The sequence below is a fragment of the Choloepus didactylus genome, chromosome 12 (genome assembly GCF_015220235.1).
Source record: "Choloepus didactylus isolate mChoDid1 chromosome 12, mChoDid1.pri, whole genome shotgun sequence".
Classification (NCBI taxonomy): domain Eukaryota; kingdom Metazoa; phylum Chordata; class Mammalia; order Pilosa; family Megalonychidae; genus Choloepus; species Choloepus didactylus.
In genome coordinates, this window is record NC_051318.1 from 2,851,306 (window position 1) to 2,877,844 (window position 26,539).

The window sequence follows — 26,539 nt, forward strand, 5'->3', positions numbered from 1 at the left end:
CAGGGTTCAGCCGGGCGTCGATGCTGGGAACTCCCAACTTCAGATCTCCAGCTGGAACTTTCCCTGAAGTACAGACTTGTATTTGCAGCTGTCTACTGGAGCACAGCTACTTAGCTGTGTGCATGCGATGTGCATGTGTGTGTGCAGGTGTGCATGTGTGAGCACGCACATGTAAACCTCATGTATCATGTATCCAAAACCAAACTCTTGGTTTCTGATCTCCCCCTGCCCCCCAGCTGCCTCCTCCAGTCCATTCATGTCAGCAGATGGCAACTGCGTATCTTGGACAAACGTCTTGGAGTTAGCCTTGACTCCTCTCTTTCTCCCACATCTTACACCCACCTCACCAGCAAACCTTCCTGCTCTGCCCTCAGAATAGATGCTGAGTCCACGCCCCTTTCCCTGCCCACTCCAACCCCCGTGTCCGAGCCAGTCGTCTATTCAGTCTGGGATGCTGTGAGAGCCACCACTCGCCACCTGACTTCTCTCTCCCCATCGCAGAGGCCCTTGTCAGGGCAGCAGCCAGAGGGGCCCTTGAGGAACCTAAGTCAGATCCTGGCACTGTTCTCTCCTTCAGGAGCTCTCCACCCACTCGGAGTAAAGCCAAAGCCCTTCCACAGCCTACAACACCCTACTCACTTTGCCACTCACTGCCTCTCTGCTCTGCCCTTCTACTCCCCCATCCACTCTGCTACAGCCACACTGACCTTGCTCTCTCACAAGCACCCCAAAACGTCCCTGTCTTTTGCTCGGCCTCTTCTCTGGCTGGTTCCTAACCTGCCCAGGGGTTAACATGACCCTTCTCCCCTCTAAACTCATGGCTCACCCCATGAGCCCCCTGTCCAAAGCAGCCCTGCCTCCCATCCCCTCCACCCTCTGACACCTGTCGGCACCTGAGATATCATCATGTGCATATGTGCCTTATTTCTTTGTTTATTTTCTGCTTCTCCTCCCTGGAGTGTGTGCTCTATGAGAACAGGGACTTGTTCTAGAACAGGGCCTGATAGGACACTGCATCAAAAACAAGCCACGATATGCTTTCTTACTCATCTTTGAATATGCCACGCTTAGGATCAGCTCAAATAGTTACTCAGTAGAGAGGTGTTACATGGAAAAACGAATGAATTCATTTTAGAAATGAATGTACGATGGTGGCAGTTAAAGCAATAGAACCACGATGTCCCCCAGAGCTGAGTCAAGAGTCCATCTTGCCTGTGCATGTGGACAGCTCAGAATCAAGGCTGATTCTAAACCTAACCTCACAAGAGCAACTTGCTTCCTTGCCAGAATGTGTCAGAAGGCCCAAATATAGGTTTCGGACAGAGCTATGCTCTCTGCGTGCCTTCAAACTGGGTTAATGATTTCTCCAGCATGATCTGAGTTCTTAGAGTTTGTTTGCCAACATCCTACCTGACAGGGGCTGAAGAGTCATTTTTCATGGAAAAATATTCCATCTCGACAAAAGCTATGGAAAATTTTAGTTTATATTATCTTCTGCTTCCCTGGCTCCACTCATCTTACAGAGACCACCTCAAAACAAATTGTTCGTCGATTGCATTCCTTTGAAACCAGCACTGCAACGAAGAGACGGCCTAAGAAGCCACCAAGTCCCGTTTTCAGGTGCACACATGTGCCCCTCCGCTCTTCCTGCTCGGTCTTGTGTTCTGAGCAATAATCCTTAGGGAGAAGGCTTTCATTTTTAAAAGCAGTTTGCACACTGGAAGCATCAAGAACAGTGGTAATTATAATTTGAAATTACTCCCCCACCCAAAGCATTTAAAGTTCTCCTTCTGTCTATGAAAAACTAACTCTCTGTGAAAATATTTGCACAATGATGATATTTGAGATTTATTTTGTTTTGTTGTAAGTAAGTATGCACAGAGTGATGTTTCCTTCCTATAAATTGGGGTACAGTCCTACCCCAGGAGAATTTTCCTGTGGAGACGTGTGCTTGTTTCACATGCTGCTATGACAAATACGTACCACGGGTTGGCGTCAATGACGGTGCAGCGGACTGCGGCGTGTGCCCCAGTTTGGGCTTGTTCTTGGCCTCGGTTCATATTCTGGTGGGTCCGGACCCATTGTAAATTGGATCTCTCGAGGATGTTCCTTCAGCTAAGGTGTGGCCTCACTGAATCAGGTTGGACCTTAATCCAGATTCGTTTGCAAGCAGAGTGGAAGTCAAACAGAGAGAGAGACACCGCGGGAAGATGCTGAAGTCAAGGGACCCTGGAGGAGAAAGGAGAAGGCATCGCCACGTGCACTGCCACGTGACGGGAAAGCCAAGAACCAAGACTGGCCGGCAGCCAGCCCCGGCAGCCACGGTCTTAGGGAGAAAGCATCGCCTGGATGATGCCTCAGTTTTGGACTTCTCCCAGCCTCAGAACCATGAGCCAACAAATTCCCACTGTTGAAGCCAACACACTGTATGGCATTTGTTGCAGCAGCCGGGAAGCTCAGAAAATGGGAACTTCTTGTCTCATGGCTTAGAGGCTGGCAGGCTTGTGTCCTCCCGGGGTTGGTTGTGTTCGGACTGTCCAGCCATCCTTGGGTTTCTTGGCTTCCCCATCACGTGGCCGTGTCCTCTCTTTTCTCTTCCAATTCCTGCCGACTTTCTGCTTTGGCTTCTCCCCGTGGCTTTTCTTTATAAAACCATCGGGAATAGATTGAGTTGGGCCACATCTTCAGATGCTCCTATTGGCGATGGGTTCACATCCATTGGAACGGGATTAAGATCAGGAACATGCATTGTGGCTTTTTCTGGGTATGTGATTCAAACCACCACAGGACCTGTGCTACACCCCAGTGCACAACTGCTGGAGGAGGAGTCCTATTGTCTAAATCCCTCAAGCAACAAGTCATATGACTGGATTAAACCGTCCTTTTGCTAAAAAACCAAAAACTGTCTTTAGACATTTTGTGATATCTACCCATTAACATGGAAACATGATGAAGCTATTTTTTGAGTCAGTGGAGCTCAAAATATTTGTCTTCAGCTTTAATTTAAAATCCACCAGTTATTTTCACATTGCCAAAAGACCAAAACAATTGAGCATCCTCACCCACTGCCGCTTTAGCCTGACACTCTGGTGATTTTACAATACAGAAAAATTAGAAATATAGAGAGTACAGGTTAATGAAATAATAATGAAAAGCTCACAGCCCTGCTGTCCCATTTACTAGCCTGAGTGGACTGTGCGGCTGGTCGCTTTAGCTGCCAGAGACTTTTCCCCAATACCTCTTGAGGTGCTCTAAAGCCACACATACACGTGCACACATGCACACACGCACACATGCACACACATGCACACACATGCACACACACACACGCCACTGGGAGGAGCACCTGTCCTGACCCAGGCTGACCAATCACTTTATCCCACTGCCCTGAAGGCAGGGATGGATCTGGAAGGGTGAGCCACGCAGGTCAATCGGCACACTGTCCATGAGGTGATTTTCAGACATTAAAAGAGAAACAGAAAGAAGGGAAAGTTAAAAAAAAAAAAAAAAAAGAAAAACAAGGAAAAAAAAAAATGTAGTGCCCCCTTGAGGAGTCTGTGGAGAATGCAGGGGTATTCGCCTACCCCACCTCCATGGTTGCTAACATGACCACAGACATAGGGGACTGGTGGTTTGATGGGTTGAGCCCTCTACCATAAGTTTTACCCTTGGGAAGACGGTTGCTGCAAAGGAGAGGCTAGGCCTCCCTATATTTGTGCCTAAGAGTCTCCTCCTGAATGCCTCTTTGTTGCTCAGATGTGGCCCTCTCTCTCTGGCTAAGCCAACTTGAAAGGTGAAATCACTGCCCTCCCCCCTACGTGGGATCAGACACCCAGGGGAGTGAATCTCCCTGGCAACGTGGAATATGACTCCCGGGGAGGAATGTAGACCCGGCATCGTGGGACGGAGAACATCTTCTTGACCAAAAGGGGGATGTGAAAGGAAATGAAATAAGCTTCAGTGGCAGAGAGATTCCAAAAGGAGCCGAGAGGTCACTCTGGTGGGCACTCTTATGCACACTTTAGACAACCCTTTTTAGGTTCTAAAGAATTGGGGTAGCTGGTGGTGGATACCTGAAACTATCAAACTACAACCCAGAACCCATGAATCTCGAAGACAGTTGTATAAAAATGTAGCTTATGAGGGGTGACAATGGGATTGGGAAAGCCATAAGGACCACACTCCACTTTGTCTAGTTTATGGATGGATGAGTAGAAAAATAGGGGAAGGAAACAAACAGACAAAGGTACCCAGTGTTCTTTTTTACTTCAATTGCTCTTTTTCACTCTAATTATTATTCTTGTTATTTTTGTGTGTGTGCTAATGAAGGTGTCAGGGATTGATTTAGGTGATGAATGTACAACTATGTAATGGTACTGTGAACAATCAAAAGTACGATTTGTTTTGTATGACTGTGTCGTATGTGAATATATCTCAATAAAATGATGATTAAAAAAAAAAAAAAAAAAAAAAAAGAGAAACAGCCTCTTTCCCTGGAGAGGCCAAACTGAGATGCTCTGAGTCCACTGGTTTCAGTGGGCACCTGCCCGGGTGCACGGGTGGCTGAGAGAATGAGCCCGACTGCAGAGGACAGTGTGGCTGAGGTATGTACTGCAGTGGGAGGTGGCGGGACAACGAGGGGGAGAGAACACCCTCGGGACCATGGGTTAATCTGGGCTTCTTTTTAATTCCATCCCCATCCTCTCCAGCTACGGTTGCCTGAAAAGCACTTTTTATTGTTAACTTAGGTTAAGATGAAGCCAATAATTCACCTATCTCATCAGGTCCCACGAGTAATTAAGTGAGATAATATTCATCAAGTGTCTGGGACAATTAATGGCCAGCAATCCCTGCAAATGCATGTCAGTTACCTACTCTTTCCCTTTACCATGGCTGATGAAAGATGTGGAAATGCAGAGGGTAGTTCTGACGGGAACATTCTTTCCAGAGGAAAAGGATGGACAGTTACCTACTGACAGTGCTTGGGGCATGTACAACTGGGTACTTCCAACCAGCGCCAGCCAGGCTGTCCTTCAAACCTTGTCCATAGCCCGGAACCCACAGAATGAAATGGCCTCCAAAGAAAACAACACACCCACAAAGCATCCATTTCCTCCTAGGCATGTGTTTTGTTATTACCATGTCGATGTGTCCAAAGCAGGTGTTCCCAAGCGTGAGTGCTTCCAGGAGGATAGGCACTGCCCCGGGGGGAAGGGGGCTCTGGAGATGTTTCACGAGGCCAGCGCTGCTCCTCTCGCAGCCCCCGAGGGTCTGCACGCGGCCTGCCCTGTGATCCCACGGCAGACAGGCCCCCTCCGCCAGGCGTGGGGCCAACTCGCTGTGCTTCCCTAACAAGCCTGCCAAGCCGCGAAGCTGTGCCAAGCAGGTGACCCTGCAAGCTTTGCCATCACAGACGTTCACTGTTTTGTAGCTTTTTACCAAGTGTTGATTTGGCCAACTTTTGTTTTGGTCAGAATCAGACAATACAAGCAGACAATCTGGAGAATGCATGTTCATTCTCAAAAAGGTCTTCATTGATATCATTGATTGAATCCAAATTAGACAATGAAACTTGTGACATCATTCATCGATTTTGCCAACTTGAGGAAGGTTGATATTGGCCAACGAATTAATGTTTTCTCAGGCCTAGCTCGGGTGCCAGGATAAATTCTGCCCTGAGATTTTGCTTCTGAAATTCAGATCTGAAGTGTGGCCTTCTATAGGTTGGGGCAAAAGCCACCTGTTTAAATTTTCATGCATTTTAAATACAGAAGAATGAACAAAGTCTTCACTCCAACTCTCATAGGATAAAAACTAAGACATTTATCCATCTAACCCACTGTCCTAAATGGTTATTCATGGTGGCAATGGGAATGGCTGGTGCCCACACTTGTCTTCTAGCTGAAAGGCAGGGATCGGGGCTCCTTCCCAGCTGAGCAGCTGCGATCAAATCCAGGCTTCCCATCGCTGGCTGTGATAGAGCACATGTCCCGAAACCTTGTACCTCTGCTTGCTTTCATTACCTCCTAGGCACGTGTTTTACTACCACGACGATGAGTTCAAGCAGGCTTGCCCAAATGAGAGGGAGTAATGCCGGAAACTACTCCACAGAAATGTTGCGAGGAGGAAATGAGGCACAACATAAAAACTGTTTAGAACAGTGCCTGGCACCCAGGGACTACCAGTCAGGCAGTGGCGACGATGAATGTTACTGTTCTCATCCCGGAAGGCTGCACAGCGGCCCTGACACGCAGGAAGTGCTCAGTTAACATGTGTTGGTGACATGAATGGATGCGAGCAGGTTCCCAGTCCAAGACGCGCTCCCCGTCCTCTGCTTCCGGCTCTTGGGGTGTCTGCCAGAGGAAGGGGGTGCATTGGAAGAGCTCGAATTTGGCATCAGATGACTCAGGTTACAGCCACACTCAACCGCTGCAGCCGCACATCCCCACGATAGCAGCCAGCCCTGGGGCCCCCCTGGCACAAAGTGGACAGTTGTGACCATCTGCCTACACGTGAAGCCTCCAGCGTGGCGTCTACATGGCCGACGCTCAGAGGAGGTCTGTCCTCGCCCTGCCTGCCTCCGCCCCAAACACTCGTTACCAGTTTAGGGGCTGAGACAAGAAGGGTCCAGTATTCAGAAAAGGAGGGACTCAGGAAAGATGAATCATCACGGGCTTTTGGGGGAGGCTGGGAGGACTCTTAGAAGAGGCAACCCTGGAGCGGATCCTGGAGGCCGGGAGGATGGAGGCAACCCTGGGAGGAGGGAGCACGGTGCCTGGGGACAGCGGCCCAGAGCAGGGGCAGGCCTGGGTGACGCCGGGGCGGGAGCAGGGCCGGGCCGTAGCCTGGGTGAGTCTGACATTGGAGCACCTTCTTCAGTTGGGGGGGATTCCCCTCCAGCAGAGGGGAGCAGCCCAGGTTCTCGGCTGCTGGGTCCGCGGGCTCTCGGTGAGTGGTCTCTCCGCAGGGTTGGGGAGCTGGACATCCAGGGAAAGGGGACGGAGTTAAAAACATCCCGTTGTTTTGAGTCTGAGGGAAGGCAGGTGAACGGGAGCCAACAGGATGTGGAGGTAAAAAATCTCCACAGACTTACACACCCCGAAACTGTGCATTTATCATTTGTCTCACTAAACAGGCTTCCAATGCCAGGCAAGCAAAATGCTAATAATTACAGCCATGAAAACACATACACAGTATTTCTTGGTTTCAAGGAGAAACAAAAATTCAGCCTGTTGTTCACATCTACCCAATGTATTATCCATAAATATGCAAAAAGCAAATAATTTTCCTGTTTTAGAAGGAAAACGCAGCATCTGGATGAAGTAATTTTGAAAGGACTATGAGTTACACTCCAAAGTGTTTATGTCACAGTTGAAACAAGTTTGTATAAACACCCACATCCTCCAAAGAACAGTCATTTTGCAATCATTTGTTCAGTATAGATTTAAGGGCCCTATTTCCTGAGAAATACTAGAGGGATCGGCTTATCACGCAAGTCAGACAGATGGCAAGCATGTATCCGAATCTCAGTGGTCATAAATTATCTCAATCAATTCATTTTCTAATAAATTCTAGACCCCACCGTACAATTCGCTCCACCGGCATGAGGCGTCAGGCACCTGGTTGGAGCAGGTATTGCCAGGTGCTGGGGACACAGCCTCCACCTCGCGGACTGGGATCTGAAACGGGGGCTCCTCGGCGGGAAAGTGAGGTGGAGAAGCCAAGCCCTGCCCGGCTCTGCACCAGCGGGATTGCCTGTCACCTGGGAGCCACTGAGGCGTCGGGAACTGGAGCAAGCCAAGCTGAATACCTGTTGTCACAGACACTCTGCTCTTCCCCTCCACTTTACTTCTTTAAATGGAACCCGTACTTTTAATATCTTAAAAGGGCAGTTATTCGTTTAAGTCTCTAGATGATTTTCTTTAAGACTTGAGCTTCCTGAAAAAGATAGTAGTATACTGACAAGGGGAAGGATGTGCACTACTACTAAACTCTGGAATCTGGGAAACCTGTTGAAAATGTACAAATAAAACTTAGATCTGATGTTTTATTGTAAATCAAAAACTATGAAAAATAGATTATTGTATACTATTTTACTATGTGTCCTCTTTCATTTACAAGTCATTGGCTATTACGTTCTACACAGATGCTGTCCTGAGAGACTGGGAAATGTGATGTGGGGCTCCCAGCAGTGTGAGAACAGGCAGCCTGAGTGTTCATATGTCAGTTTAGACAGCATCATGCTCACCGTCATCATCCCTTTACGCAGTTACACACGCCAGTCACTACAGGCTTTACACTCAACGGCTCAGTCATCACAAGCACCCTGGGAGGTGAGTCCTGCTGTTATCCCCATTTTGCAGCTGAGAAAACTGAGGTTCAGCAAGATGGAATATCTTGCCCGTGGTGACACAGCTGGATTCAGTCTCAGGCTACCTGACTCCAAAGCCCGTGGCTGGTAGTCACACTGCCCCCTGTCATGTCACGTATATGATTCTACTGATCACAAAACCAGGCTCAGACATGGTGGAGCACCAGACTCTGATTGGGGGCAGGAGAGGTGTTCTAGTTTGCTAATGCTGCAGAATGCAAAACATGAGAAATGGATCAGCTTTTATAAAGGGGGTTTATTTGGTTAACCGGTTACAGTCTTAAGGCCATAAAGTGTCCAAGAACACATCAACAATCGGGTACTTTCACTGGAGGATGGCCAATGGTGTCCGGAAAACCTCTGTCATCTGGGAAGGCACGTGGCTGGCGTCCGCTCTGGAGTTCTGGTTTCAAAATGGCTTTCTCCCAGGATGTTCCTCTCTAGACTGCAGCTCCTCAAAAATGTCACTCTCAGTTGCTCTTGGGGTGCTTGTCCTCTCTTAGCTTCTCTGGAGCAAAAGTCTGCTTTCAAAGGCCGTCTCCAAAATGTCTTTGTAAACTGCAGCTCCTCTCTCAGCTCCTGTGCATTCTTCTAAGTGTCCCTCTTGGCTGTAGCAAGCTCGCTCCTTCTGCCTGAGCTTATATAGTTCTCCAGTAAACTAATCAAGGCTCATGCTGAATGGGCGGGGCCACGCCTCCATGGAAATTATCCAGTGAAAGCTCTCCCCCACAGTTGAGTGATCACATCTCCATGGAAATATCCAATCAAAAGTCTGCAACCCAATCAACACTAATACGTTTCCTGCTGACACAAGACTGCATCAAAGAAAATGGCATTTTGGGGGATGTAATGCATCCAAACCAGCACAAGAGGATTCTATGACTTCTCTGGGAGTTACACCTGAAGGTAAAATTGTGGAGAATGCCAGGTTGGAGGATTCAGAAGTCAGCCAACTTAGTGGACAGAACAAATCTTTCAGCAAACACACAAGTTTCCTTAATTATCACCCATTGCCCCAACCCAAAGCAAGTTTTCATGACCATTTCCATTGGTCTTGGCTTTCAAACCCACTATGTGCCTCCTGATGACATAAGAGAACGTGGGTGACAGATGAACAGGTTCTTTGTCAAGCCTCTGTTAAAATACTTTTACAAATTTTTTCTGAAAAGACGGCATGGCAGATTGAATTATGTACTGCAATTTCGACATGTTCTTCATCTTAATCCATGTCCCTGTGGGTGGGAACTCATGGTAAATAGGGCCTCTTGAAGATGTTATTTTTAGGAAATCTGTGTCCTGCTGAGTGAGGGTCTTACTCTGGATGCCCAGAGGCCTTGAGAAAAGAACCCGAAACTCACGGGAGCGAGAAAGGAGAGGATAGTGCCACGTGACAGGAGACAGAAAAGCAAGCCAAGGAACTCCAAGGAGGAAGCAATTCTTCTAGCCACCAACACTGTGAGACAACAAAATCCCACTGTTTAAGCCAACCCAGGGTGTGGTATTGGTGACAGCATCTCAGGTAAACTAAGACAGCTGGCAACTCATGTATATTTCAAAATGTTTCACGCAAAAAGTGCTTCCAATTAAAATAATCACCTTTTTCCAATAGATTCTGTCATCTAAAATCTTTAATCTTATATATTCATGAGTTTGTCCTGGTTTCATTGGCTTTCATATAATTAACATTGTCATCAATGCTTGGATGAGATAATCACTATTCATAGTCCCAGAACCCAAATTCTGATACTCTAACTTTAGCTGCATCACCAAACCACTGAACTCCTTTCAAGAACAGTACACCAAGCCACCAAACACACAGAGACACCGAAAGTTTGGAAAGAAAAGTCAAAAAACCTAAAGCACTAGCCAACATCCATGAAAGCCTATATGGAACACAAAGTTTTGCATCCAAAAATAAAAGCTGATGTTTGAGAATAACAACTTAGTCTGTATCAGAAATGTAAGCTTAGCAAACAACCCACCAGCCTCACAGACTCAAATTTCCAGCATTCACAATCGGGGGGCAACCTAGCTTATTTACCCCATTCTATTTTCCCATAAGTGATTTCCCATCCAAACTTTTTTAAGCACATAGCTCCTGAAGAAGGACGAATGCTGTGAAGTTGCATTTTGCAGTGCTGGTTCAGACAACCTGAGGAGTAATTTCAACTTCTTGTTTCCTGGAACTTAAGTTATTCTGACATCAACTGGTGGCTGCTTTTCTGATCAGAACTGTCCCGCCCCAGCCTGGGTTGAGCTGCTGGGTGCTATTTGGACAACACTGGCAAGGAACATCTGGCCAATTAGTTTGCTTCCCCTTCCTGGTTCCTGATATTCTACCACTAGCAATTGCTTTGGGAAAAAGTTTGCACTCCCCATTCTGCCCCCTTTTAAAATACAAATACTCTTGAGATCACAGAAAATTTCTCCCTATGACCCTTCCTTGAGGACCAATAGATTTCTGTCTGTTAAAATGAGAGAAACTCGGTGTCCCTCAGAAGCAGTGGGTTCTGAGAAAGGACCCTGGGATGGAAGCCAGTGGCAGATGGAGACAAAGTGGTGTGTCGGATTCAATAATTTTACAAACACTGTTAGGATTTTCATAATACCTCTGCAAAGTGCAATTCATTTTCGTTTTGCAGAAGAGCAAAATAATGCTTGAGAGGTTCCAAACCACAGTTTTTCTTCCTCCAATTCCCATGCTCCTCCCCCATGTGAACGACTGTTAGAGGGAGCTCACTGTACATAGGGCAGTCGGAACGGTGACCTAAATGATCAACCATTTATTTCCCTACAAAACAAAACGCTTTTTTCTTTAAGTATAAAGTCTTATTAGCACCATAGTGTGAGTACTTGATTGCTTATAAAATTCTTAACAGCTCCAGGAGATATGGAAGAGAGTACGGAATTTTGATTAAAGTCTCTGACTGCCAGCGTGTAACTTTAGTGTAATAATCTCTGTGAGCCTCGGTTTCCCTTACGGTCATCTCAGAAAAGCATTAGTTTTTATGTAACTTAATTTCACTTTATCTGAAAACCTCTCAAGGACCACTCTAAATTTATAATTCTAAAATCTTTGTTATACCAAAGAACAAATTACAGGTAGCATCAAGCAATCCAAAGAAATAAGTGCACCACACCAAATGTCTGAATGATTGACAGGAAACAACCCAACCAGACGAGCTAGCTGGCCTGTGCAAGTCACCTAACTATTTAACTGTATAATATATACTATCTGGCAATATGTTTTCCACTGTAATATATATCAAAGCCTATGGGCATGTAGAGTTTGGGGACATACATTTATAGCCAAGACTAGATTTCATACACTACTGGAGAAAAATCATATTAAAAATCTAATATGCCAGAAACCCCAGTATCATTTGTGTAACTTGGACTGCTCTTTTGTATTTCCCTCTTGTGTTTGACATTACTGCAATGTGTACTGTTTTGAAAACTGTAATGAAATCACACTACAAATATGACTAAATTGGAGTTAAAAAGTTACCGAACTTCCCTATACCCATCCAAAGAGGGAAACACATCATGATTTAAAACGCAGCCGAAGATAAATCTAGAATTTATTTTAGGTATTGTTCCTGGGTTTAAATAGGAATAGAAGTTTCAGCCACACAACAGCCTCAAGGACAGGCCCCCTGTGAATGAGAAGAAGGGACACTGAACAGGAAGCCGAGGCCATCACTGGTTCCCACAGACTCGTCCGTCGTTGTCCCTGATGCCTGAGCCAAGTGGCAGGTTCACCTGGGAGCGCCGGCGGGAGGTGGGGAGGGGCCCTCGCCCTGTGGTAGTGGCCTCGGATCCAGTCGGGGAGGGGGCTGAGGACAGCAGACCGGAATCGAGTTCATCAGCACCCACGACACAGCCTGTCCACCGTGTGGAGATGAGTTTTATCCGAGACTGCGGACTTGGCTTCATGTGGCAATGACCTCCGGGATTATCACACGCTCCTGGATGCCAGGCTGCTCGCCCCGGCTCCCTGGGCCCTGGCCGCCGCTGCCCCTGGGGCTCCCACAGCCAGCCCGGCCCTGGCTTCCGAGCCCCCTCCTAGACTCAGGGCCAAGCCGTCAGCGGGAACGCAGCCCACACTTGCTGGAATCCAGGCAACGGTTTCATCAACATGGAACTGATCAGTTACAAAAAGTCTGCTCTCCCTTTCTCCTCTCCTCTCTTAAACCGGTAAAATAAAGTTTTCTTAAAAAATTAACCTGCTCTCTCATTTCCAGACAAGTTTCCCAAGATGTCTGAACATCTTTCCCCACCACCAACACCTCCCAAAAGTGCCCTCAATCAGAACTTCAGTTTGTCCAACTTCTACCCATTCTTCTGGGTCCTCCCGTCAGACTTTTGGATGGAGAGTTTCTGAGAACTCTTTTCTTTTGAACAACAGATTTGTCTTCCAGTGAGGGGATTTTCTTCATGATGAGAAAGTTGTTTATATTTCATGATAGAGTTTTTTTCCAAGGAACTTTAAATGAATAACACTTAAAACTACATTTAGTCCAAAATTTCTCATCCTTGCATCTTCCAAACTGGGTGAATCATGACAGGAAAAGTGATTGCCTCCCCCAACTTTTGCAGACAACCCTTATTCTATAAAAGGTGATTTCAGGAGGTGAAGTGGCTAATTCTCTTGAGAAGAAAGGGGAATGTATAATTGTAACATTACAATGTGCCTTTTTCAATCTGGCTTAATAGCACAGCCAAGCTTGATGGGACTTCTCAGCAAATCTGAAAATTTTAGATAATAACCAGAGACCCACAACACAGCAAATGATAATCATAAATAGGACTTTCTGAAAGGCCCAAAATTGAAACAGGCAGCAAATGTCGTGTAATTACACAGAAAGCCAAATTCACTTAGTGCTAACCTTCAAAAACTCCAAAAGTTGGATGGTGATGTAACCCCACATATAAACATATAAATAACAACAGAAACTCATGATAGAACTGTTAAAATGAAGGTCAGCAGAAAAGTCTCCACAGATGCAAAAAAAAAAAAAAAAAAAAAAATCAATTGTATTGCAAAGAGTGCATTTTAACGATATTTAATTTAAAATAAATATTCCACTGGGAGCCACATGAAAAGCTGGACAGATTCTGCCAGCACATTATATTTGAAATTATTCGAGTCCTTTGAGAGCGAGGAACATTTCCGACGCACATGGCACCGGCAGATTAGCCCTGCGCCCGCCTCGCGGAGCAGCGTGGAGCACCTCCCCGGAGTCACGGGCGGTTTTGTGCAGTTGTGCGGTGCAGTTTGGGGATGGAGCACGGAAACCCACACTTTGACCAAGTTGCCAGGTGTTTCTTACACACACCTCAAGAGCCGCCTCAAACTTACCAGCGGGGAGAGGTTATCTGGGTGCTCCGTCCAATCCCCCGCAAGGACTGATGATGCTAAGCCACCGTGCTGCTGCTGCTGGTTTTCATCGGCCGACACCAGAGGTTCACCCCCCATACCCAGTCGCTGAGCCCTGAGGACCAGCAGGTGTCTAATCGGAAGATGCCTTGAGCCTGGATCTCGTTCCCTGTGTCCCCTCTCCAGCCAGGCCTGACCTGAGCGGAGGCGCCCACTCCAAAGCCACGGCCACACTGAGCGCGTCAGAGTGAAGAGGAAATGTTCTCATGCAGCCGCTTCCCGACCCACTTGGTGAGGGGATGGCGACTCCGCTGGAGTCCTGCCTTGGGGACAGGAAGCAGAGCTCAGCTGGGAGGTGGAGCTGTGGGTGCCCCTGAAGGCTCAGCGCAAAGTTCTCTGAACACTGCACCTTCTCCTGAGGCAAACTCATCCATGGCCGTGACTTCGTTACCACCTAGACTTGGGTGACTCGCATTATCCTCCCGACCAACCCTCTCCTTTGAAATTCGAATCCCTCTAATTCGGCCCTAACCTGAACACTAACCAGGCCCTTGTCCAGTGTTTCCCGCCTCAGAAGAGGGCATCTCTCTCCCTTGGGTTGCACAAGCAGTAAAGCTGCAAGTCTTCCTCGGTCCCTCCAGTTCCCTCGCGCCCCTTAGGGGCCGTCAGCGGGTCTCCTCCACTTCTCCTCCTGAGCATTGGATCAGCAGACCCCTCTGTGTCTCCAGGGCCCCTCTCCTGTCCGAGCCACCATCCATCCCCTCCTGCAGGAGGCCACCAGCCAGTTCTCCCCAAAACGCTTTTACTGCTCCTCGGGTCTGTTCTCCACAGAGAAACACATGCCAGCGCCTCCCCCGTTTTTATGATGAAAACCAAGATAATATTGAATGTGGTTACAACCACCTGTGTCTGGTTCTGCCCACCCCTCCCAGTGTATCTCCCTTAGAGCCAGGCAAGAAGGAGCTCTGAGGGGCTCTCATTTTAGAAGCCTTCCCATATCACATGAACACACACACCTGCACGTGCTCACACAGATGCAGCTCATGCGTGTGCACACACACATGATCACATGCATACACACACTTGCACACATGCACACACGCCTGCACATGCTCACACAGATGCAGCTCATGCGTGTGCGCACACATGATCACACACATACACGCACTTGCACACATGCACACACACACCTGCATGTGCTCACACAGATGCAGCTCATGTGTGTGCACACACACATGATCACACGCATACACGCACTTGCACACATGCACACACACTCATATGCATGCATGCATGTGCACACGTGCACACAGATGCACGTGCATGCACTGTATTAAGTAACACGGGAGTTCCTGTCCCTGGGATCGCCCTTGGCACCGACACAACGCAACCCCTCTCCCCCACCTACTCCGTGGTCAACACCCACCAGGCCCTTGGGAACCTGCTCCCCACATGTCTCCCGCCCCGTCCCCGAAACCAAAGGCCACGGCCACCGGATGACATGAAGCTCCGCAGACAGCTGACACCCACACCGGGTCAGGAGAAGGGCACTGCTCCCGAGTGGTGGGAGCAGCAAAGAGCACTAAGCAGAGGGGCCGAGTCAATTAATTTCCTGCTTCTCTGATCACATGAATGTAACAGAATTTTACATAATTTTTAAATATTTCTCTGAATCTTTTATCAGTATTTTCTCCCAATAGACTATAAGCCATATGAGGACGGGCCATATCTGGTTTGCCTCCCCTCCCCTGGTGTGTAGCGCAGTCACACGACGGAGAATTACTATTTGTGAGTTAAATAAATTAATAAGTTTAGAATCAGACAGAAGCGATGAAGGACCATGGGCAAGTTACTTAATCTCTCTGAAATTTAGTTTGTCCCCTGAATGAGGGTAAACACATCTGCCTTGTAAGGTTGTTTTTGAGCATTAAATAACATGTGCTACCAAAAGCACACAAACCCTGCACATGGCAATTCAATAAATTGTGAAAGATGAGGGTGGACTTTAACATGAGCATGATTTCCCAGATCCCACCACACTTATTAACGCTGTGCTTATTTCTCCAAGTTTTCATAACAGTCTCTCTGGAAACTGAATCATAGTGTGCAATTAGAGTGGAAAACTGAACCCAATCCCTCTTACAATTTTTCTGCCAGACATTTTCAAAAGATGAGAACAATAACAAAGCGGTACGGCTGAATTTTAATTACAGAGGAGACATTTTATCGAGTGACTCTATTGTGCTGGACTGAAAATTGCTCCTCTGCCGGCTGCCTCTCTCAACTCCTTGTTTGTAAACTAAAACTTATCTGCAGGTGCGCATCTGAACAACACACCAGAAAATCACACTTGTAGTTCCCCTCTCTTTTGGAAACATTTATTATTGACTACCGTTGCTTTCACCATTCAGCTCTTCAGGTGCGATTCCATCTATCTTTGTGTGGACACAGGTGACCCTCCCAGACCCTGGCCTTAGCACCTAGACTCCTTCTTCCCCAATGCCCTTGTCTTCACCTGAGCTCCACCACCATCTCCCAGGAACACAGCCTAGAAATTGTCACCACTAATGTTTGCAAACTGACCAAATCCCAGCTTCCAGCCATTCCTCCTCTACAACCCCCAGCATCCTGTCACCTACCCTCACTCCCAAGTGCTTCCTGTAGTCCAGAAACACACACTAGGGGCCCTTCACTCCCTTCTCGACACAGCAGCCACGCTGATCCGGTGATGATGATGATCCTCTCTAATTGGCACCCACGTTTAATGGCATCCCATCGAGCTCGGCACACAAGCCGCCCCCTATGATGGCCTGAGAGGAGAGTGGGGTAAAGGGGGCACTCCACATCTAAAAAGCCCTACATGGAGATAGCTTCCATGAGCTCTCCAACCTCCTCTTCTACTAACTGCCCGTTGCTCACCCAGCCACAGCTGACTGTCCCTTTCACGTACTACTCTTGCACCCAATGAGAGATTTGTCACTGCTCTTCTCTCTGCTTCAACCATTCTCTTCCCAGGTGCCCTCACCAACCTCACCTACTTCCAGTCTTTACTCTCCTCAGTGAGGCGAATCCTTCCCTTGACCCACTGTTTAAAATCACCACAGATGCAACCCCATCCTCTCCCTGCTTTGTCTCCCTCTTTAGCCATCATCACCATCTGATACACCAAGTATTTCATCTATTAATTTGATTATCATCTGTGACCCGCACTCCCACTCCCACACCAGTGTGGACGCTCCTTGAGGGCAGGGGCTTGGGCAGGGGCCCGTGTCCATTGCCGCACCTGGAGGGAGACAGTGGGCTCGATCAACAGTCACCTGTGTGTGTGACCGAGGGCGAATGACCCTCTCTCCGGGTACAGGCCAGTTCCCCCACCCGGCGCGGCCATCCCTGTGAGCCGACATGTCCCCCCCCACCCAGTGTGGCCGTCCCCGTGAGCTGACACGTTCCCACCCTGGACACCGACTGGGTGGGTGGGTAGCAGGAGCCTGTGGAGACTCCAGTCGAGCATCAGAGAGTGAGGGGTACACTCAGGTGCTCAGCACGTGTGCTCAGGAAGGTGAGTGGAGAGGGTCCCGGGCCAGAGCAGGAGAAAAGCCTCACGCAAGGAGGCGGCTATTGAGCATGAAAGAAAAGGAACCAGGAGGAGAGGAGGACAGGGAGAAGGAGCTTTCCACCAGCAAAGCCTGGGAACGGAAATGAAAATGGTGTGCTTTTTGGATTTTCCCACAAGCAGGCCCTGAGTGGAGGTAGTTTATTTCGGTGGTGATTCCAGGAAACACAAGAGAGAAGAGAAAGGAGAGAAGACGGTGGTAACACAGGGGGTAGCGCAGTGGAGAACAGGACCCCGAGGTCCTGTGCTGGTTTCCTTTTGCTGCTGTACCAAGTTACCACAAGCTTAGGGGCTTAAAAGAACACACATGCATTACCTTGCAGTCTGAAGGCCAGACACGCAGAAGTGGATCCCAGGGAGCTAAAATCAAGGAATCAACAGGGCTGGTTCCTTCCAGAGGCTCGCGGGAGAATCTGTTTCCTTGCCTCTTCCTCCTTCTAGCAGCTGCCCACATGCCTTGGCCTGTGGCCCCTTCCAGCATCAGCGTCACCCTACCCTCTGCTCCCACCGTCACGTCGCCTTCCAGCATGGCACCCGACACTCCTGCCTCCCTCTTTCCCTGGAGAAGGACCCTCGTGTCTACACTGGGTCCATGTGGATAATCCAGGAGGACACTTCCATTTCAAGATCTTTTATCACAAAGTCCCTCTGCCAGGCAAGGTGACCTGACCTCAGGTTCTGGGGAGCAGGGTGTGGGTGTCTTTGGGGACCATTATTCTGCGAACCACAGCTGCCACATGGAAAACATTTTGGGATCCTCCACCCTGCCACCACAGACAAGGAGCCCGGGACCTTGACAACTGATTCCTGCCCCTTCATTGGTTGAAGGTTGTCTTGGGTTAAGAGAGAGTCATAAGACAGAGAAGAAAGTACTCGGAAGGAGGAGAGGCCAATGGGCAGGAATCGTCACAGGGCAATGCATCACTGCATCCGGGCACCATGGCGCAGACGGGACCATCAGGAGGGTCCGTGTGGGGAAACAACAGGAGAAAGTGTTGAACAGATGAAATGGAAACAGATCATGCGGTGCCCCTTACATCAGGAAGGCGTTGTGAGTTCTTAAGAGGACTGATGAAAGCATACTTCAGGGAGATGTAACTCACCGGAAAATACTGGTTAGGGAACCCAATCCAAATGATACTTGAGTGATCCAGATGTGAATGGCGGCATGCCACGACTCAAGTACAGACTTGAGAACTGAGAAGAGGCAGTGAATGCAGAAGGAAAATAAGGGCCCAGGAAATAAGAAATAGGAAAGATCAAAGACATGATAAAGGTCCTGGCTTAAAAGGCTGAAATAATTGTGACTATACAGAGCTGAGAATGAAAACACATTTGAGGATGAGATAGGTTCAATTTCATGCTCATTAAATGTTAGATGATGGTGGTATATTCCAAGTTGAGTTGTCAAGTCATAAAAGTTCCACTAAATTATCGCTTATCTACACATTTCCCAGTAAATGGTAATCTTCAAAACAGCCAAGATAAATACTCTCTCATTTTGTGTGTAGATCTGCAAATATTTTGACATTAGTCATCTGTCCATTTCTATCAGTCTATTTCCAAGCAACTCTCCAAACTCATTTACAGCCCTTTCCTAGCATACTTAATTTAAAAAGACTTTCCTGGATTCAGAATTTTAGACGTCTCATTACGTGAGTTACGGTATTATTAAGATACTTTCCTACCACAGACAAAGCAGAGGGGCAGAACTGTGTACTGAAAACACTACTGGTCTTGGAGGGCAGAACAAAGCCCTAGCTAGCCCTTCCACCCCCTAATTATGCAAACTTGGGGAGTCCCCTAAGTTCTTTGCAGGTCCATTTTTTTATTTGATGCTGAGGGATTTGGAATACAGTATCTCTAATATTCCTACTAGCTCTAAAAGCTTCTGTCCTCAGGTGACAAACTGCTAAATGTATCGCCAACTGGCTGGATTCTGATCAATCCAATAAAGCACACATTTTGAATGAGCATATTATTGAATTGACTGCCTTTAAAAACCAAATTTAAAAAAAGTTAAGTAATAAGCAATATGTTATCAATGCGTGAATCAATTCTCATTTGGGGATCTGAAATTACCACGAAGCAACCCTGAATAGGTTTACTAATAATGTCTTCTACTTGGCAACACTTTGCAGAGATCTTTTATATATTCTTTTACTACTTAATGTTAAAAGCTATTCCATACATGTGTTAATATTTTTTTGTTTTATAATTGAAGGAATTGAAACTCATTTTGACAACTGCCTCAGGTTAGACTACGAGAAACTGATAGGATCTGAACTGGTACCAAGTCCAATAGTATTTGCATCATACTAAGATGTTTCTCATTATGCCAGACAAGGAATGGCTGACTATAATTTGAGGCTTTAGAATAAATTTGAATGTATTTAAATAAAGATAGTCTATTTAGTGACATACAACCATTATCTTTTGTAATGATTATTTCCTCTATTGAAGAGTATATCACATTATATTTTAAGTTTATATTTTTTACTTACTTATCTATCTGGGAAGGGAGATTCTCAAGGGTATGAAAAATGCTTCTTGAGTCTGGTATCTACCACATGACCTGGCAAAAGCAGGTTCTAGAATGGTTTGATGCGTGAACAAATATAGTGACTTTCATAGAACCAGCGACTATTTCTGCTTAATACTTCTGAGGACACAGAAGTTCAGGATATAGAAGATCTCTATCTACCACTTTTACCTAATGACATTTTTATGTACCCAACAACCACAAGGGATAGGTTCCCTTTAAGTGCATATGGAATGTTCACTGTGCCGTGCGGTCGCAATTGATTCGTCTGGGGGGGGGGGTGGCGGCCGGTCGCTAAATCCTAGGCTCTCAGGATTGCTCGGAGGGTACCGGCTCTTTCCCGGAGGTGAGGGCGAGGCGGGGGACTTGGCCAGGTCCCCGGCGGAGGCGTGCAAAGTATGGAGGGCGGCGAGAAAGGAACAGGCGGGACACGTTTCTTTTTAGGGTGAAGAAACCAAGAGAGTTTATTAGGGGAGAGTACAAGCTTATAACGGGCGGTCTAGAGGGCGGGGTAGCTGTAGAGGTTAAAGGCTTGGATTGGTTCTGAGAGGGCGCGGAGGTTGGTTGTTGGGTGTTGCACAATGATTGGTGCATGCGCACTGGCAGTAGGGGACATTGCATTGTAACGGAGGGGTTGAGTGGTTAGACGAGGGAGGCGGTCTTACCCGGCAAGCTTCCTCCAACGGTTGGTTTTGGGTGAGGAATTGGGGCCTGCCTCCGGCCTCACCTTCTCAGGCCCGGGGGGCTGTGGAGGGCGCTGTCACCCGTACCCACTACCCTCCCCAGGGGTGGATCCGGTCCCCCGGCCCAGGCCCGCCAGGTTGAAGCACGTAATCAGTATCCCGCAGTGCCGGTTTGAATCTGTTATGTACCCCATGTTCTTTTAATCCAGTCTTGTGGATGTGGACTTACTATGGGTAGGGGCTTCTGATTAGGTTTTTCCATGGAGATGTGATCCAACCAAGTCTGGGTGAGATCTTTGATTAGATTATTTCCATGGAGATGTGAACCCACCCATGCAGGGTGGGTCTTGATTAGATCACTGGAGTCCTTAAGAGAGCTCAGGCACCAACACAGACCCAGACACTTGGAGATGCAGACTGAAGGACGTTTGGAGATGCTAAGCTAAGAGGTGAAGCCCAGAGTTTGCCCTGGAGAAGCTAAGAGAGGACTCCCAGACACTTAGAGAGAAACACCCTGGGAGAACATGCAAGGATGCAAAGAGGCTGAGGGAGAAGCTAAGAGACAAGCCCAGAGACATTTTGGAGAAAGCCATTTTGAAACCAGAACCTGGGAGCAAAGGACCAGCAAACACCAGCCACATGCCTTCCCAGCTGACAGAGATGTTCTGGAAGCTATTGGCCTTCCTTCAGTGAAGGTATCATCTTGTTGATGCCTTAGTTTGGACACTTTTATAGCCTTAGAACTGTGAATTTGTAACCTAATAAATTTCCTTTATAAAATCTGATCCATTTCTGGTATTTTGCATAACAGCAGCTCTAGCAAACTGGAACATTCACCAAATAGAAATATGTTGGGCTACAAAATAATCCTTAAAATTCTTAAAGATTGATATTTTACAAAGCATGTTCTCTGATCACAACAGAATTAAACTATTAAACTAGAAATTGATAATAGAAATATATCTGGAAAATCCTGCAAACATTTAGAAATTTAAAAACTAACAACTAATGTATAAATAACACATGGGTCAGAAAAGAAATGATGTGGGAAATTAGAAAATATTTCAAACTGAATGACATGAATATATATATGCATATATATATGTATACATATACACACACATTTCTGTGTGTATGCATATATATATGTGCACATATACACACATTTCTGTGTGTATATATATATACAAATTTGTGAAATGCTCCTAAAGCAGCATTAAGAAGGAAATTGATCAATTTAAGTGCGTATTTTGAAAAGAAGTTTAAAATCAGTCATCTAGGTATTCCCTATAGAATTTAGAAAACAGTAAGCAAATTAAACCTAAACGAAGCAGAAGGAAGAAAATTGTGATGATAAGAATGAAATCAATGAAACAGAAAACAGGCAAAAAAAGGAAAAAATTCAGACGGCCAAATGTTGGTTCTTTGAAAAGATTCTAAGCCCTTTGCAGGAAAAATAAAGGAAAAAGAAAGAGAAAACACAAATTACCAACATCACTAATGACAGAGGGATTATAGATATTATAATAGATATTATAAGCACTAGAGAGCTTATAGATATTAAAGATGTAGTAAGTTAGAATTATGAATATTATGCCAGCAAATTTAAAGACATAGAAATGGGAAAGGAAGAAGTAAAAATGTCTCAATTTGAAGATGACATGAAAATCATTATAAATTTAGAAAACAATTAACTAAAATGAATAAGTGAATTAACAAGATTCCAAGATGTAAGGTTAAACTATAAAATATAATTACAGTTCTATCTACCAACAACAGATGTTTGGAAAATAAAATTTAAAAGCAACTTTATATACAGTGTTGTCAAAAACATAAAATATTTGAGAATAAATTTAACAAAGTACACACAAGACTGCTAAAAAAAACTACAAAATATTTCCAAAAATAAACTAAAGACCTAAATAAGAGGTATACCATATCCATTGATTAGAAGAGTCAATATTTCTAGGATATCAATTCTCCTCAGATTGATCAATTGTAAAATTAAAACGTCTGTTCATCAAAAGACATTGGTAAGAAAATGAACAGGCAACCACTCATTGGGAGAGAATATTCACAAAACATATCTGATAAAGGCCTTGTTTACAGAATATATAAAGAATTCTTACCACTAATAATAAAAATAACAAAACTCAATTTTTAAAATGAGCAAAAATATGAACACTTTGCAAAGAAAGATACAAAAATGGTCAATAAGCACATGAAAAAAAGTGCTCAACATTCTTAGTCCTCAGCACGTGCAAATTAAAACCACAATAAGAAACCATTTGACACACTAGAGTGGCTAAAATTAAATAGACTGAAACTATCAAATGCTGTCCAAAATACAGATATAACTGGAATACTCACACGTTGTTGGCAGGAGTGTAAAACGGCACAACCTCTTTTGAAAACTGTTCTTCAGTTTCCAGTAAAGGTAAATATTCACCCCCAACCACAACAACTCAGCACTTCATCTACTAGATATTTATCCAAGAGAAAGGAAAACATGTCCACACAAAGATGTGGACACAAGTATTCATAGCCCCAAACTGGAAAATCTCAAATCTCTATTAACAGGCAAATGGATAGACAAATTGTGGGATAGTCACAGAACGGAATAAAACAGAACTATTGATTATGCAGCATGGATGAATCTTACAAATATTATGCTGTGCTAAGACTTTGAATATAAAAGAGTACAAATTGCATAATTCAATGTATCGAAGCTCTAGAACAGGCAAAATTAATCTATGATGAATGAAGTCAGAAAAATAGTTGCATAAGGAGCAAGAGTATTGGTTCAGAAGGGGCAGGAGGGAACTTTCTCGGGTGATGGAAAAATTCTGTATCTCAACAGTTGTGTGTCATGCTGCTGTGTGCATCTGCCTAAACTCGTTGAATTGCACTCTTAAGATTTGTGCAATTTTACTGTATGTAAATTTTACCTCCCCCAAAACCCTGTAAACAAATATTAAACTCTAGTTAGGACATTCACTTTTCACAGTGATGTGGATTAGCAATTCTGAAACTATTTTTGAGGTATTTTATGCTAGAAGGGAGTTACAGCTATGGAAAGGGAAAATTTAAAAATGTACCTTGTGGTGTTGGATTGGAATTGGGGGTATCAGTCATACTTGTTTTTAATAAAGAGATATAACCACAGACTTAAACGTAAGTATAGCTTCATATATATGTACACACACATGCACACATTGTCTAGCTCTCTCTGCTGAGAGTGCCTGAAAGAAAAGACAGACAGGCAGCAAGGAGCATGACTGGGTCCCAGACTGTAGTTTCTAATTCCCATTCTACACTAAAAGATGTCAGGTCCTCTTGGAGACAAGTCTGATTCCCTGCCTGGGACAGGGAAAGCACAGATGGAGCCTGGAATAGTTTACAGCACCAGAAAGGGCTCAAAAATTACGTGGATGTAGCAGAGGGGCGTGGGAGCTGGCTGGAAGGGAGCCCACTGGACAATGAACAAACCTGGGACAGTGAATAAATAAACGGGGAAGAAAAAGCTTCTCCTTAGAGTGGAACGCTACTCCAGTGAACCTAGAAGAGAGAATGGAGATGGACCACCACCAGCGGATGCTGAAACCAGTGGATGAAAGTCTTAAGGAACATTTATTTGGTCTCAGAGGAACTTCCCACAAATCACTATCAGATACGAAAGGAAAATGATGCCTCCCCCGTGCAGACACTGGGCTGGCACCACCTTATTGAGCAGCACCCCAGAACAAACCCCACTGTGTGATCTCGGGTAGGTATGTGGAGGAGCACACCATAGCGCCGCGGTGGCTTTTCTGCTAAGAGTGGACAGCTCGACGATAATCACAAGAAACCATCAGACATACCCAAGTTGAGAGCCATTCTACAGAGTGACCAGTCAACACTCTTCAGAGATATCAGAGCCAAGAGAGTCACGATGGGTGCCCAGTATTTATTTATTAAAGGATGAATGAACAAAGCTACTTTCTTATGAATGTGAAAGCTCTTTGTAAGTTGGAAAAAGCTGTGGAACAGTGGAGGTTTGGGGAAAAACTGGAAATTCAATCTTCATAATTCATTCCATATTTTTCAGTTTGCAGATAATGGTCTCAAAATGCACACTGTGCAAATATTTTCCCCTGATTGGACAAATTTGAGCACAAAGATAAACAGCAAGTCAAATTATCCCCAACATCATTCTGACTCTTTCTCCGGTGGATTTAAAGTTAGGTTAAAAACTAAGTAGTGTCTCTTTCTACCTCAACTTGAATATAACAAATTTGCTCTTTACTCTCACAAGTTGTGCAACTTTTCTTGTGTGTAAAATATTTAAAATATCTTCTCACGAAAGTTTTAAGGATGCCTTCCAGGATAATTTTAATATAGCATATTCGTTTCCCTCATGATGTTTCCTCAACTTCTACCATTCGATGCAACATATGGCTAAATCATTCAAAAAAATAAATCCTGTTCACAATTACACCATCCAAACCACTTGAACCAGGATAGATGTCTCCTCCATGAGGGTTTGGAAATACAAACAACCAATGTCTCAGAATTTGAATAACAAAACCCAGTAGTGTTTATTACCATTCTGTGTTTATTTCACAAATACTAGGAAACATTTACTAAGATCACCTTACTCATGTTTTGAAAGAAAGATGATAACTGAAAAAATATTATTTATTGAGAAAAACATTCTTCCCAAATCACAAAGGCTACCAAGAGATTAATAAATAATCTGCTTGCTTCTATCTGGCGAATGAGGCAGCTCTTGCTGGAATTCACATTTGAGAACCTGACAAATGTCAAAACCAGGGCTCTGTTAAGGCAGGAAGCCCTAAAGATGTGACCGTAATGTTTCTTGATTGCCGACGACACGCCAGGCACTGCATTGGGAGTGGACATGCGGGTATGAAAGACCCTTCCCCTATTCTTTGTGAACAAGCACCAAATCCTCCGAGGTTCGCTGGAACAAGCCCACACAGCGCCGGGGGCTCCAGGAATGCAGCAAAGTGGCCAGTGGGAGCTGATATGCCTCGGGCTGGGTTTTGAAGACTCCATAAGATTTGTCCAGGGAAAGAAAGTGGGGGACGTTCTAGGAAACGGAGCAGCAAATGTGAAAATGTGAAGGCAAAGAGGAAGCAGAAGGACTGCAGAGTTTGATAAGCCTGGAGCAAAAGTTGATAGGAGAGTGATGAAAATGAGACGGAGTAGTTGAGCAGGGACCCAATTACGAGAAGTCTGGGAAACCGCGGCAAGATGGCAAGGATCTCGGATTACATCTGAGCAACTATGGAAAACCGACTGGGAAATTTTAACCGAGGGAGCGACATGACGGGATTTCTAAAAGAAGATGTATTCTGTTGGATGATATTAAGTGTAATAAGAAAAGCCATAAATTCAACGTAGATACTGTGATGGTCTAAGTTGATGATAGGGGAGAAAATACGCTAGTGTGCTTCCCCCACTCTTCACATTTCCCACCAACAGCCCCCCAAATTAAAACACTACAAAAAAATATTGGATGGCGGCTGCTACCCTTCTCCCCACCCCTCCAACACACCTGCCCACCCCTGCCCCACGAGGAGAAACCACTAACTAGTTGGTAGCATTGAAGAAGGAGCTGAGCTGCCCCTTGGGGACAGGCCACTACCCCACTCCCACCGGGTCCTGCCCACGGCCAGCCTGGGTGAGCAGACTCATCTGTCTCCATCCACCCTGTCCTCTCAGCTTCTGCTACTCGGGGCTGTCAGGCAGGCTGCAACTTCCCATGCAGCCTGCAGTGCTGCATGCGGTTAGCAGTGCAGGACAGGGTCAGCTGCACTGCATGGGGTCAGCTATGCTGTATGGGGTCCGCTGTGCTACATGGGGTCCACTATCCTGTACGGGGCCCACTGTGCTGCATGGGGTCAGCTATGTAGGATAGGGTCAGCTGTGCTGCATGAGGTCAGTT